We start from the raw sequence: 14,702 nt of genomic DNA on the forward strand, positions 1-14,702 counted from the left end.
TTTTTAAATTTTTTTGGTTAAGTTAGGATATACTTTTGTTTGAGAACAAATAAACTTTCAAGTTTTAGGGTGTTTGACAAGTGTATTTTGTACATTCATCTAAGCCTATAAATTGGAGTATTTGTTAGTGACTTGAATGAGTTATAGTTTAATTATGTGTTAATTATGTTTGTTAAATTGAACTCAATGCAAATTGGTGGAATTGGAAGAAATGAATGAAAAAGGGAAAAAAATGAAAGGAATCCAAAGTTTGAGGCCAAAGTTTGAATTTAATAATTGATTCGGACCACAAAATGATGATTGAAAATCACATATGATCAATTGGACGCAATTTGGAGTCAAAGGAGTAAAATATAGTTGAAATATTTTCACAAATCAATTTCCAAATGAAGAAGTTATGTTCGAACTTTTGGCCTCATCTTGAGACCCATTTTTTGGATAGCAAACGTTTGATTTGGAAAAACTTTATTCCTCAAAGAATTGTATCCCTTTGACTTAGCTTTACAACGCACTTTAAATAATCTCAATCAATTTTGAAAGAAAAAGTTATAACTAAAATACTGAAAGTTGTTTAGAGATACACCGCGCGACAATTTTGGCGGGTGAGCAAGGCACCAAAAGTTTGACCTGAGAGCCATTTTTCGTAGACGAATTAGCAGTTTTCTTATGCGATTCAAACTCTTTTGGTACCAAAATTGGACGTGATTTTGACCTTTTTTGGCTCATTATAAAATAGATAACAAAGGTTATACATTGGAGAAACCCCCTATTGCCTCTTCATACACAATTGTATTATCAAATTCATCAAAAACAAGGGGCTAATTATTATATTTTGAGGGAGTGGATCAAGCCCTAGCAAGAATTGAAGGCGAATTACATTAAGAAATTGAAGAATTCAATTTTTGACTTGAAGATAAACGTTTTTTGTATTCTTTCATGATCCTGATGATTTTTTTCATTAATCTTCTTGTAATTTATATATTAGTATGCTAGGCTAGATCCATTTTTGCATCAGATGAAGATGAACCCTATTTGTTATTTATTTCTAATTTAAGCCTAGTAGTATAGTTTAATTTTTGTGTTTCTTGATTAATTTTGGATACTCATTGCATTATTTAGTTGATTGGCCTCCAATTAGATGATTAATTGTTTGTTATAGTGTTAAAAGACTTACAATAAGTTTAGAACGTGACAAAATTAACATGTGTAATGGATGTATGGAATAACATTTATCATTTGTACAATCATATAGATAATCTAAAATTTAATACGTTCTAATCGTTTGAATTCTGGTTAGAAATATATTTGGACTGTGGTTAGGATAGAATTAATTTGACTTGAAAAAGAAAGTTAAATACATTAGCTTTATCGATTATAATGAACGCATGAATAGAACTAGATTACGAATCAAGAATTGAAATAGATAGTAATAGGCGGACTCTATATTCAATACAATCATCCATAATTTGATAAAAATTAAACTTTGTTGCTTTGTTAGATTAATTTAGCAAAATTAAAATCAAAATTTCTCTTTTATTTTACATAATTTAAATTCCAAACATAACTAATAAACTTGAATTGAAGTTACTCCCCGTGGAACGATACTCTCAACTTACTAAATTTATTACTTGTCAACAATCATGTACGCTTACGAGATTTTACCAAACAAGCAATCAAAGATGTCTTTCAAAGTACATTGAGCAATCAAATACGTCTTTTCTTACGTAGTATTTTGATGTACAGCTTTATGGCACTATTGTGCATTCCGTTTGCCACATCATCAATTTTGTTGGAGTTGTGTAATGAATGTCATGTTAGCGAGTAACGCTCAAAATTTGGTAAGTTTAGTGGCGAAAATTGGACATCTAAAACTTTGTGAGCAATCAAATTGACAAAGACATAAGTTCAATAATTATTGGGACAATTAACTCCAATATAGTTTGAGAAAGCCTATAAATGATTCTTGGATATAAATAGATTACTGCACAAAAGTAAAAATTCTATTGTATGTTCCAGCATTGAGGAGCCATTTATTTTACTTAGAGGTTCAAAGTTCAATTCCTCGGACCAAAATTTTTAAAGAGAAATTTGAAACTTGATAAATTGAATGGACAATTTAATATATAAATCGCTAGTTGACTTGATTTTTAACCAGATTACTCGTTGGAAAATGATGTTCCTTTCCATCTTTTCGAAGAGTATTCGGTTGCTTTTAACACTCTAAAGGAAAAGTTGGTTTCAACTCTAGTATTGGTTGCTCCAAATTGAAATTTTTTGTTTGGGCTGATATGTGATGCAAGCGACTATGCAATTGGGGCAGTTTTGAGTCAACATAAAGACAAGATCACATAAGTTATTCACTATGCCAAACTAATTTTATGGATACTTCTGTTGCTGGAGTTTGATTTGGAGATCTGGGACGAAAAGGAAATCGAGAATGTTGTTATAGATCATTTATCTTACCTACAATCACAAGAATTGGATCCTATAGACAAAATCTATGAAGAATTCCTAGATGAGATGCTTTTTTAGATTGGGATGACACTATAGTATGTAGACAAAGTAAATTATTTGGTCAGTTTCGTCATCCCACTGGAGTACTCAAGTCATGAGAATAGAAAAATTTTCAATGATTTTGAGCACTACTTTTGGGATAATCCATTTCTTTACAGGCAGGGTCTAGATCAAATTATCAATCGTTGTGTGCCTAAAGGATAGAATCATTTGTTGGAGCATTGCCACTCTTCGCCGTATAAGGCTCCCTTTGTAGCAACCAAGACAATAGCAAAAGTTCTACAATTGGGGTTTTATTGCCTAAGCTATTCAAGAATGCCACGCTTTTGCGAAAAGGTGTGATAATCGTTAGATGACCAAAAATATCTCAAGGAAGAATGAGATACCTTTAAACAACATTTTAGAAGTGAAAATATTCAATGTTTGGTGTATTGACTTTATGGGACCATTCTCCTTTTCATATGGTCAACGGTACATGGTGGTGTCAATGGATTACCTGTTTGAATGGGTAGAGGTTGTAGCTTCGCCAACTAATGACGATGGGGTTATGCTCAGTTTCTTAGAAATAATATTTTCTTGAGGTATGATACCCCGATGGCTATTATTAGTGATGGTGAGAAGCATTTTTACAACCACCAATTTGCAGCATTATTAGCTAAGTACTGAGTTAAGCATCGTGTCTGAGCTCCATATCATCTTTAGACTAGTGTGCAAGTGGAAATTTTCAATAGGGAGTTGAAAAGGATTTTTAAGGCAACAATGAATGCATGTCATGTCACTTGATGAATTGAGCTACACACATATAAGTTGGTATTTGGCAAGGCATGTCACTTGTTAATTGAGCTGGAGCATAAGGCATATTGGGTTGTACACATACTTAATTTTGATATGAAGTTAGCTAGAAAGCACAAAATCCTTCAACTCAATCAACTTGATGAATTCAGGTTGACGAAACATGAAAATGCCAAGTTATATAAAAAAAGACTAAGAGATGGCATGATAGGCACATCAAAGAAAAACAGTTCGAGGTTGGTTAGCAGGTGCTTATGTTCAATTCTTGCCTCAAACTCTTTCTAGCAAGCTGAAATCAGGTGGTCGGGTCCTTTCATCGTCGTAGATATGTTTCCACATGGTGCAGTGGTAGCAGTGTCTCGAGATCATTTGAGGAGGTTCAAGTTCAATGAGCAATGCTTAAAAGCTTATTGGGGAGGTAACTAGTCCAATGAGAAGAAAATCGTGCCACTTGATAGTGCAGAGTAGTTTAAACAACTAAGTTGAGCTATAGACAATAAACAAGTGCTTATTTGGAGATAACTTAATCCTATTCCCTTCTATTTATTCACATTTGATGCACTACGATATGAATTTTTATGCTTTAGTGTGTTGGGAGTAGTTTAGGAGTCATTCGTCCCTTACTTAGGTAGTAAGTGTCATGCATGTGTTCACATAATTTTCAAATGTGTTTTACATAAGTATGGGGATGTTGAAAACACATCTAGGTTATTTTTAGCGAAAATCATGCTTTTTAGGAAAGAAAACGAGATTTTTAGACATTTAACAACTCAAGAGTGTGTTAGTCAGGGAGAAAATTGAATTTCATAAATTTTTTTGTATTCAACACTACTTTTACACTTTGCCAACATTTTTAGGAATGTTGAGAGCATTTTTAGGTGAAGTATTATGAAAAAATTTAGATGTTGGTGTGAAAAATGAAGTTTTCAGCTAACGTTGACAAGAAACATGTTTTGTAAAGGGAAGAGCGATTTTCAAAATTTTCCATATTCTACAGACTTGCTATCCCTTTTAAAATACGTTAGACACAAAAAAGAGGTTAAGAGAGTCAAGAATGTCCGAGAGGGTCAAAAATCGGAGTAATGGAAGATTTTCCCCAGTTGATCTCCCGTACGATCGCATGGGCTACTCACCCACGCGGTCGCGTAGGTGATCCATATTGGACCGGGGACCTTTGGTCCCTTCCATGCAACCGCAAAGTTGTGATGATTGGGATAATTTAACCCTCAACCGACCACTTAAACGCATTATCCAAAACCTCCCCAATTTGAAACCTTAGGGAATATCTTTCCCAGATACTCAATTTCTTCCCAAATGTTTCCTTCAGTTTGTCCAAATTTCACGAGGGACATTAATATTCGTATCGTTCATGCTTCAATTCACAATGAATCACCATTGTGAAACATATATATTCAAGAATATCAAGGTATGTTGGCTTCCCATGAAAAAGTCCAAAATTCTTGTTCATTTTTTCAAAATGGGTTGATGGGCATGTTGCACATATAGGACAGGGTTGATGTTGTGATGAAGTTGTGGTTTGGTTGTGAATTGGAAGCAATTATAGGCTAAAAAGATACTATGTTATTCACATTTCATGCATCATAGGCATTTGTTGAAATGCTTAAGTAGGAATTTTGGTCGATTTTTTTTGTAAAAGATTTACATGAAACATGTTAAAAATTAATAACTTCAGGTCATTGCTTTCGAAAGTGCATTAGTTTTGCATGAAGTTGGGGAAGGGAACGGAGGTTCAGCCTACTTCCCCACGTTTCTCAGTTCATCCCGAAATAGCATCTCCCTTCGTCCCAGTACGAGTCCGTGTATTCATACTTGCATTCCCAGCCTCGTCACCCACGTTCTTGCATTGCATTGCACACATCCTTCTCCGTTACCCCTTGAGATGCACTATAAATAAATCATATATTTTCCGCTATCGCTATAACTATGACTAATGAGCTTATTTTTCCTATTTGATAGGATGCCACTAAGAGGAGCATAAAAGGAACGGGGAAAGGTGGCCTCCTCATCGACCATAGCACTGACTCATGTTGATAAAGTGAGATGAGGATATTCTTTACTCTAGAGCATTGAGCTCAATTCAAGTAGGTCATATGCTGATAGGCTGTCTTGCCCGAATGACAAGTAATTATAGGAGATTTTGAGGGCAAGACATTTAAACGTTGATATAGAGATCCAGTTGGCAGAAGGTCATCGACACATCTCATCCCATATACAAGACTTTAATGCAGGAGTTATGTGCAGATTTCAACAGGGAAATTGATGTGCCAGGCTCTAAACATGCATACCAGACATGGGTCAGAGATAAATGGATCATGCTCACGCCTGAGGTAACAGATCATTTTATGGGATGATTAGGGACAATATTATGCATTACTCTTGGTAGACAACTAGCTTGAGTTAGCACAACCGAATGGCATTCTAACGAACTGACCAAGTCTATTGCCACCAGATTGATCCCACCTCTCATCGGAACACTTTCAACAATGCAAAGGCGAGGTTTCTAATTTGGTTCGAGAGATGAAGGTTGACTTGGGGCACATATATTTACAATCTAATCTTGGGGTTAGTGATATTGGCGGACCGTCATCACACATTTATCTTCTCAAGCCTCATTAGTAGAATCTGCAAAGTATCAGGTGTGAGACTCTTACAAGAGACCACCTACAACTGAGAGCCCTCTGATTGATCATAAGACTATAGAGGCGTTGGCATGATCTAGGCAAGAATACAGAAAGCGTGAGCAATAACGACAACAACAGCAGGTTGTAGATGGCCAAGGGGCTGATAATGTTGACATGCCTCTTGTTTCACCACTTGAGCCTTTCGTTGACACATAGTTGTTTCGCTAGTTGTTAAAAACCTCAACAGGTACTAGTTGGGTTATTCAGGCTATGTAACATGCATTTATAGACATGGAGTTGGGTGTATGGACTACGCGTACTGATATTTAGGTGACTCGACATGATATGGTCTAGACTCAGGAGGATGTGGCCAGATATTATAAGGAGATTGATCTTCTTATTGAACAGGCAAATTGTTATGTGGCACGGGTTGACGAAATACAGCTACGGTAGACGAGACATATGATATAGTTCTTGGCATGCAAGTCAAGATGGGAACAATAGTCTCCTATGATTAGGGAGATATTCTCGCACGTCTATCTCCACCATCAGCTTCAGATCCATTAGGCTCTACGACTTTTCTACTGTTTCCACCACCACCACTAGACTGATCAGGGGAGTTCTCCGTATCCCTCTTCACTCTTGATTATGCATTTTATTTTCTTACTCTTGTACATTGAGGGTAATGCACGTGTTAAGTTTGGGAGTGGCTGAATATTCTGACTTATCATCGATTGTATATGGTTTACTGCTTTAGTGTGATTGTCAAGTGTAAGAAAAATTCGAAAATAGAAGAAAATCACAAAAATATTTTCTTTTAGGCTTTTTATTACTTTTGTGCGTTTTTGTGGGCTAGATGACCTTGCCGATAATGATGTATATATTGGAATTATGCGTTAGACATAAGAATTATGGAAATATTACATTTTGAGTTGATTTATGCTTGTTTAATTGAAACTTAATCTTCATTGCACTCAACACCAATGTTTTACATTTTGAGTTTATGATTTGATTCATATTATGAGAAAAGTTGAATGTAGGCATAGGACAACATTTAGATAACTAAGGGTTCCATATGTGAAAGTTTATTGTGTGGATTGTCTATAACGGATTAGACAAATATTAGGTGAAAGTCTTGATTAGGGGTTGGTTTTGAAAACTAACTATGCATTTGATTTGCGTTTCTGCTTTCTTTTTTAGTTTTGAATTTATTTTCTATTTTTTGCTTTAAGGGATTATTTTAAAATTGCAGAAAACGTATTTGGTTTATCATTTTAAAAATTTGTTTCTCAAAAAAAAAAAAAAAAAAAAAAAAAAAAAAAAAAAAAGGAAACTGTGTTTAATCTAAAAATTTTAGAAATAATGTTATGACATTTTGGAGGAGCTTTTGGAGGGCCAGTGCTTGTATTTGGGTAGGTATTTTAAGTTCATTTTCCTTATTCGAGTTTTTTTTGAGTGATTTCATTGTGTCAAAAAGTCCATTTGAGTTTTATGTTATAAAATTTTCTTTATTTTCGAAAATGCATTTTTGAAAATAAAATACCAAACACGTTTTGAATATTTTTGAAAACTGAAACTAAAAATGGTCTTAAAACGATAAACCAAACGCATACTAAGTATTTAATAAGGAGTATTGCACTATTTAAGTATGAAAAAGGGTAAAAGCTGCTATACTGCGAAACTACCCTAAAATATCCCAATGATGACACCTATTGAAGATCCCAAAATGAAAAGTAAAAAAAGGATCAAGCTAGTGCATGAAACAGAATATACACAATATAATTTAAAAAAAGTAAGCACATGAAATAGAAGATGCACTACATGCTTTGATGAAACCTTGGACACTTAGTTGAAATAACTAAACTTTTGATAAGAGACAAGTAACTTAGTTGAGTCTTACAATTTGTAGCAGTAAAAAATATAGGAGAATTCTTACTTGTTGAAGTGTTAATTTGTATGGATGAAATCTATTCAAGCAAGAGAGGGAAAGTTCAGAATCAGCTAAACTTCAACTTAAGTACACACCTTGGGAAAAGTGAAACAGAAGTTTATGGTGTGTATTTCATGAGTGGAGAATGTAAACATTTGACTATTGTAGGTAGGAAATTAAGCTAGTCGTGAGCTTATGATGTTTTATATGAGTCTTTACACAAACATGTTGAGCTTTGCATTAAATAAGTAGAGATTAATTTCAACTGTGATTTGGACACTTTTCATAGTATTGATGCAAATATTCAATTTTGAGACTAACTGCATGTCATCGAACCAAGTTTAGATTGAGCTAGACTATATTTTGTTTAAGGGCAAATAAAGGTTTAAGTTTGGAAGTGTTTAATAAGCGTATTTTATACACTTATTTTGACCGTTAAATTGGAGTGTTTGTTGATAAATTCTATGAAATATGCTTTAATGCTATAAAAATATTGCTTTGCAAAATTAAGGCTAATTATATTACCACTACAAATTTTAATTACTACATATTATAATCACGCAACAATTAAAATATATTTTTAATAAATACACCACAATAATTTTACAATTATATTCCAAATTCAATAAAAACAAAGAATTGAAAGGGAACATAATATAATATTGTGGCGTACTTATAACCAATATTAATCCTCATTTTCTCATCCTTTCCCCTCATTTATTTCATAGCAATTGAAAACGAAAGATCTATGAAGAACAACGTGTCGTAATAAATTGAATGCTTGTCACAAATAATTAATATGTCTGAAAGGATCATTTGAAGTTGTTAGTCATTTGTTTGTGTTACTATTTTTATTCGAACTATGAATTCTTAATGAATTCGCAATTTCACTTTTTAGTTTGGGAAGTCTATTTTGGAAAAAATATTTAATTGGAAATGAAGAAATTTTATTGACAACAACCTTATAATTTCATAGATAAAAATGTTTTAATAATTCATCGGACACATTTAAAACCCAATATGAGGAAGCATTTATGACATAGTTTGATAAATTGGACATGTTTCATAATTGAAATAATAGAGATAAATTTAATATTCGATTTATTCATACTTATAACCAATATTAATCCTCATTTTCTCATCCTTTCCCCTCATTTATTTCATAGCAATTGAAAACAAAAGATCTATGAAGAACAACGTGTCGTAATAAATTGAATGCTTGTCACAAATAATTAATATGTCTGAAAGGATCATTTGAAGTTGTTAGTCATTTGTTTGTGTTACTATTTTTATTCGAACTATGAATTTTTAATGAATTCGCAATTTCACTTTTTAGTTTTGGAAGTCTATTTTGGAAAAAAAATTTAATTGGAAATGAAGAAATTTTATCGACAACAACCTTATAATTTCATAGATAAAAATGTTTTAATAATTCATCGGACACATTTAAAACCCAACTTGAGGAAGCATTTATGACATAGTTTGATAAATTGGACATGTTTCATAATTGAAATAATAGAGATAAATTTAATATTCGATTTATTCATACTTATAACCAATATTAATCCTCATTTTCTCATCCTTTCCCCTCATTTATTTCATAGCAATTGAAAACAAAAGATCTATGAAGAACAACGTGTCGTAATAAATTGAATGCTTGTCACAAATAATTAATATGTCTGAAAGGATCATTTGAAGTTGTTAGTCATTTGTTTGTGTTACTATTTTTATTCGAACTATGAATTTTTAATGAATTCGCAATTTCACTTTTTAGTTTTGGAAGTCTATTTTGGAAAAAAAATTTAATTGGAAATGAAGAAATTTTATCGACAACAACCTTATAATTTCATAGATAAAAATGTTTTAATAATTCATCGGACACATTTAAAACCCAACTTGAGGAAGCATTTATGACATAGTTTGATAAATTGGACATGTTTCATAATTGAAATAATAGAGATAAATTTAATATTCGATTTATTCATACTTATAACCAATATTAATCCTCATTTTCTCATCCTTTCCCCTCATTTATTTCATAGCAATTGAAAACAAAAGATCTATGAAGAACAACGTGTCGTAATAAATTGAATGCTTGTCACAAATAATTAATATGTCTGAAAGGATCATTTGAAGTTGTTAGTCATTTGTTTGTGTTACTATTTTTATTCGAACTATGAATTTTTAATGAATTCGCAATTTCACTTTTTAGTTTGGGAAGTCTATTTTGGAAAAAATATTTAATTGGAAATGAAGAAATTTTATCGACAACAACCTTATAATTTCATAGATAAAAATGTTTTAATAATTCATCGGACACATTTAAAACCCAACTTGAGGAAGCATTTATGACATAGTTTGATAAATTGGACATGTTTCATAATTGAAATAATAGAGATAAATTTAATATTCGATTTATTCATACTTATAACCAATATTAATCCTCATTTTCTCATCCTTTCCCCTCATTTATTTCATAGCAATTGAAAACAAAAGATCTATGAAGAACAACGTGTCGTAATAAATTGAATGCTTGTCACAAATAATTAATATGTCTGAAAGGATCATTTGAAGTTGTTAGTCATTTGTTTGTGTTACTATTTTTATTCGAACTATGAATTTTTAATGAATTCGCAATTTCACTTTTTAGTTTGGGAAGTCTATTTTGGAAAAAATATTTAATTGGAAATGAAGAAATTTTATCGACAACAACCTTATAATTTCATAGATAAAAATGTTTTAATAATTCATCGGACACATTTAAAACCCAACTTGAGGAAGCATTTATGACATAGTTTGATAAATTGGACATGTTTCATAATTGAAATAATAGAGATAAATTTAATATTCGATTTATTCATACTTATAACCAATATTAATCCTCATTTTCTCATCCTTTCCCCTCATTTATTTCATAGCAATTGAAAACAAAAGATCTATGAAGAACAACGTGTCGTAATAAATTGAATGCTTGTCACAAATAATTAATATGTCTGAAAGGATCATTTGAAGTTGTTAGTCATTTGTTTGTGTTACTATTTTTATTCGAACTATGAATTTTTAATGAATTCGCAATTTCACTTTTTAGTTTGGGAAGTCTATTTTGGAAAAAATATTTAATTGGAAATGAAGAAATTTTATCGACAACAACCTTATAATTTCATAGATAAAAATGTTTTAATAATTCATCGGACACATTTAAAACCCAACTTGAGGAAGCATTTATGACATAGTTTGATAAATTGGACATGTTTCATAATTGAAATAATAGAGATAAATTTAATATTCGATTTATTCATACTTATAACCAATATTAATCCTCATTTTCTCATCCTTTCCCCTCATTTATTTCATAGCAATTGAAAACAAAAGATCTATGAAGAACAACGTGTCGTAATAAATTGAATGCTTGTCACAAATAATTAATATGTCTGAAAGGATCATTTGAAGTTGTTAGTCATTTGTTTGTGTTACTATTTTTATTCGAACTATGAATTTTTAATGAATTCGCAATTTCACTTTTTAGTTTGGGAAGTCTATTTTGGAAAAAATATTTAATTGGAAATGAAGAAATTTTATCGACAACAACCTTATAATTTCATAGATAAAAATGTTTTAATAATTCATCGGACACATTTAAAACCCAACTTGAGGAAGCATTTATGACATAGTTTGATAAATTGGACATGTTTCATAATTGAAATAATAGAGATAAATTTAATATTCGATTTATTCATACTTATAACCAATATTAATCCTCATTTTCTCATCCTTTCCCCTCATTTATTTCATAGCAATTGAAAACAAAAGATCTATGAAGAACAACGTGTCGTAATAAATTGAATGCTTGTCACAAATAATTAATATGTCTGAAAGGATCATTTGAAGTTGTTAGTCATTTGTTTGTGTTACTATTTTTATTCGAACTATGAATTTTTAATGAATTCGCAATTTCACTTTTTAGTTTGGGAAGTCTATTTTGGAAAAAATATTTAATTGGAAATGAAGAAATTTTATCGACAACAACCTTATAATTTCATAGATAAAAATGTTTTAATAATTCATCGGACACATTTAAAACCCAACTTGAGGAAGCATTTATGACATAGTTTGATAAATTGGACATGTTTCATAATTGAAATAATAGAGATAAATTTAATATTCGATTTATTCATACTTATAACCAATATTAATCCTCATTTTCTCATCCTTTCCCCTCATTTATTTCATAGCAATTGAAAACAAAAGATCTATGAAGAACAACGTGTCGTAATAAATTGAATGCTTGTCACAAATAATTAATATGTCTGAAAGGATCATTTGAAGTTGTTAGTCATTTGTTTGTGTTACTATTTTTATTCGAACTATGAATTTTTAATGAATTCGCAATTTCACTTTTTAGTTTGGGAAGTCTATTTTGGAAAAAATATTTAATTGGAAATGAAGAAATTTTATCGACAACAACCTTATAATTTCATAGATAAAAATGTTTTAATAATTCATCGGACACATTTAAAACCCAACTTGAGGAAGCATTTATGACATAGTTTGATAAATTGGACATGTTTCATAATTGAAATAATAGAGATAAATTTAATATTCGATTTATTCATACTTATAACCAATATTAATCCTCATTTTCTCATCCTTTCCCCTCATTTATTTCATAGCAATTGAAAACAAAAGATCTATGAAGAACAACGTGTCGTAATAAATTGAATGCTTGTCACAAATAATTAATATGTCTGAAAGGATCATTTGAAGTTGTTAGTCATTTGTTTGTGTTACTATTTTTATTCGAACTATGAATTTTTAATGAATTCGCAATTTCACTTTTTAGTTTGGGAAGTCTATTTTGGAAAAAATATTTAATTGGAAATGAAGAAATTTTATCGACAACAACCTTATAATTTCATAGATAAAAATGTTTTAATAATTCATCGGACACATTTAAAACCCAACTTGAGGAAGCATTTATGACATAGTTTGATAAATTGGACATGTTTCATAATTGAAATAATAGAGATAAATTTAATATTCGATTTATTCATACTTATAACCAATATTAATCCTCATTTTCTCATCCTTTCCCCTCATTTATTTCATAGCAATTGAAAACAAAAGATCTATGAAGAACAACGTGTCGTAATAAATTGAATGCTTGTCACAAATAATTAATATGTCTGAAAGGATCATTTGAAGTTGTTAGTCATTTGTTTGTGTTACTATTTTTATTCGAACTATGAATTTTTAATGAATTCGCAATTTCACTTTTTAGTTTGGGAAGTCTATTTTGGAAAAAATATGTAATTGGTGTAACAATAATTTATTTAATTAAAAAGTATATTAAAATTCTAATTATGTAATTTTATTTAAGGATATTTTAGTAAATAAAAAAATTGTGGTACATTTAGTAAAATTTGTAGTGGTAATATAATTACCCCAAAATTAATTCTTGTCAAATTCAATCATCTATTACACTAAGACTAAAATACCCCTTCTAGGGGTGGTCTCAATTTCACGCAACTCTAGCAAGTAAATTATTATTATTATTATTATTATTATTATTATTATTATTATTATTATTTTGAAATGTAAATTGAAATAGTAAATATATATTTGAGTAAAACAAGCAATCCTTTTTTTTCTAAATTGGGTGAACGGTTCAATTTGATTTTTAGCCATCGATATTATGGTGGAATTGGAGAAAAAGAGCGATAAAAGGGCTTAATTGAAGTAAATCTAAAGTTCGAGAACTAATATCCAAATAATTAAAAATTGTGGCGAATGTCGAAATAAAGATTTGGAAGTGAGATTTAACAAGAAAGGAACGTGAAAAGGATTTAAAATTAAAAAAGAAAAAAGAGAGAGAGACCAAAGTTAACTGCAAAAAGTTCAAGGACCAAATTGTAAATTTGGAACCTAAACTTTAGCTTATGTTACTGCATATGTCTTGAAGAAGTGCGGCCACATTAGCACCTCAAATGCCAATAGGTCCCAATCTACTTCTAACATGCGACTGCATGGATTAATACCATGTGGCCAAAATGCATATTTCGTGGGAAAATATTCAGTTTCCTTATTCAGATGAAACTTTATATGGAAACAATCTTGGGCAACCTTATATGACCTAGAGGCCATTTAGAATGCCTCTAATCTTTATTCTACCATACTTTGAGCTCGAAGAACAAGTCTAGAGAGAAAATCAAAGGAAAGAACATATGAAGATCGAAGAATCATAACCCTTTTTCAATATTCAAGCTGAGACGTGGATTTTTCCTACTTCTTGTTTTCGGATGATGTCAATTCAATCTTTCTTGTGTAATTTAATAATGAATATGTCAGGCTAAACATTTTATTGTATTGGATGGATAATAAATATTTTAATTATTATTTTTAATTTAAGACTTTAATTTAATTAATTCTTGTTGTTTTTGATTACTTATGCATTCATATCCAATGGTTTGAATGTTCGCGCACCATTTGAACAATTAGTTGCCTATTCATTGTGTTGGAAAACTCACGGTAGGTAAAATACTACATATTTAACACATGGAGAATAAGTAGTAAGAATAATATTTATGACATGTGCAATTGCGTGTGGTATAAGAGAAGAAATAGGTTGTGCTAAATATATGTTTAATATATTTTGAAAAAGAATATTGTACATTATCGAATTATTGATTAACAATAACATTTGAAAAACACTATTTTGTTATTGGTCAAGAATAATAACGATTAATTGGTGAATTCTGAAATCCAATTCATTCATTCCTCAATTTGATAAAACCACTTTTTATTGCCTTAATAGTTAAAATTAGGAA

The 14,702-nt window shown here is 30.7% G+C and overlaps 1 long non-coding RNA gene across 1 annotated transcript; it reads left to right on the forward strand.

Annotated features, from left to right (window-relative positions):
* Positions 1-4,171: 4,171 nt before the first annotated feature.
* Positions 4,172-6,884, forward strand: LOC111394568. Its single transcript, XR_002702642.1, has 2 exons — positions 4,172-4,732; positions 5,284-6,884. It is a non-coding gene; the product is annotated as an uncharacterized LOC111394568 (long non-coding RNA).
* Positions 6,885-14,702: the final 7,818 nt, after the last annotated feature.

Source organism: Olea europaea, chromosome 5 (assembly GCF_002742605.1).
Source record: "Olea europaea var. sylvestris chromosome 5, O_europaea_v1, whole genome shotgun sequence".
Taxonomy (NCBI): Eukaryota; Viridiplantae; Streptophyta; class Magnoliopsida; order Lamiales; family Oleaceae; genus Olea; species Olea europaea.